Source organism: Electrophorus electricus, chromosome 5, assembly GCF_041902795.1.
Source record: "Electrophorus electricus isolate QZ-2024a chromosome 5, ASM4190279v1, whole genome shotgun sequence".
Taxonomy (NCBI): domain Eukaryota; kingdom Metazoa; phylum Chordata; class Actinopteri; order Gymnotiformes; family Gymnotidae; genus Electrophorus; species Electrophorus electricus.
In genome coordinates this window covers 22,037,600-22,039,529 of record NC_137501.1, presented here as the reverse complement: position 1 = coordinate 22,039,529, position 1,930 = coordinate 22,037,600, and positions in this window count along the sequence as shown.

The window sequence follows — 1,930 nt, the reverse complement described above, 5'->3', positions numbered from 1 at the left end:
CACTTGAGACTTGGAGCAGTGACTATCACTGGTATAGTGATATATAGTCCAGAGACGGTCAAGAAGTACTTCCTTGGCGTACCATTTTAGCACAAGTTTTTAATGGAAGTGAAAGTGCACCTCAAGGCATGACTGCGCCGGGAGATCCTGCCTGAGCGCTCCATGGATTTCACAGTGGTACAGTCATTATTTTCTGAGTACATACCATATTATTGTAAATTGAGCTACATTCATTGGTAACGTTTTAATCGGAATCAGGCAAAGGCATTCTACTACGAGCTGAAATAGGTCACCTGGGAGAGCACTAGATTGAAGATCTATAGGTCCCTGGTTCACTCTCAGGTTTTGTTGTGTGTGCCAGACATAGCTCATCATCAGATAGTTCTCTTTTATAAGTATATTTAATAAACATTTACATTCCTTTTCTAAAAAAGGAATAAAACATTCCCGTCTTTATGCTATTGTTAGATGTAAAGGTGTAATCGCGCTGAAGACTTTGAGTTCAATGATCCTACTTAAACTTTTGTGGATCTTGCAATGTCTTATAATATGTCTCCTTGCTGCACAGAGAGGCTATTGAACAGTGGCTTCTGGACAAATGCTCTTACAATTTATTTCATTAGTTGACTGCTGGCCAAACACCTGGACAAGGGAAGGGTATGAGTCAGCTTGCATTTATGCTTGGTTCAAAAGTGTTGGTATCCTGGTTCACACACTCCATGTGTTCTCATGGAATGGGGCCTACCTCTGCTTCCTTTGGATCATGAACGGGCTTTATCCTACCAAAACAGATGATCCAAATAAATCATTTGCTTAGTAAAGTTCTTGAAAATCACACCTTCGAAGAAGAATTCATAATGCCAAAAAGACTTACAAAATGCTGTTTTCTAAAGACACTGGCCAACATTGTTATAATAATTTTACTACTCTGCTGAAAAGATGCACTGGAGAACGTGGGCATCGATCCCACTACCTCTTGCATGCGAAACAAGCGCTCTACCACTTGAGCTAATTCCCCTTTTAGTAAGCTTTTTTTTTCCATTGGCTATCAAACCAAACCTAATGGCTCAAGACTGAATAGGACAGCCTACAAAATCTAGCAACATGTTCAAATGTTTTTGTATGCTGGCGACTCGAACATACTTGCTCTGGAAAGATGCAGAAATCTATTCTGCTCCCCTGTCATTTCAACCAAACATTCTACAATTTGAGAAATGTCACATCTGGCAGCCCTTGTCTCGGGATTTCTTTTTGTGATGAAATTGCCAATGCTATCAGAATACCTTTCCACAGCTTCGTGGACTTGCAACAGTGAAAATTTCCAGACATTTTAAGCCAAATAGGTTATATGCATTCAGGTACCATACTAGCTGTCACAGTAACTTAGCTAGGATGAGATGGTTAGCTACACTCTCGTCATGACGAAAAATGTGCTCAGTGTATTTTTGCTTATAGACGATGCTAAGAAACAGATTGCCAAATCGTGAGGTACAGACGATAAGAAATGTTAAAAATTGGGGGGAAATAATCTTCCCTAATCAGTATCACTTGAGACTTGGAGCAGTGACTATCACTGGTATAGTGATATATAGTCCAGAGACGGTCAAGAAGGACTTCCTTGTCGTACCATTTTAGCACAAGTATTTAATGGAAGTGAAAGTGCACCTCAAGGCATGACTGCGCCGTGAGATCCTGCCTGAGCACTCCATGGATTTCACAGTGGTACAGTCATTATTTTCTGAGTACATACCATATTATTGTAAATTGAGCTACATTCATTGGTAACGTTTTAATCGGAACCAGGCATAGGCATGCTACTACGAGCTGAAAGAGGTCACCTGGGAGAGCATTAGACTGAAGATCTATAAGTCGCTGGTTCACTCTCAGGTTTTGTTGTGTGTGCCAGACATAGCTCATCATCAGATAGTTC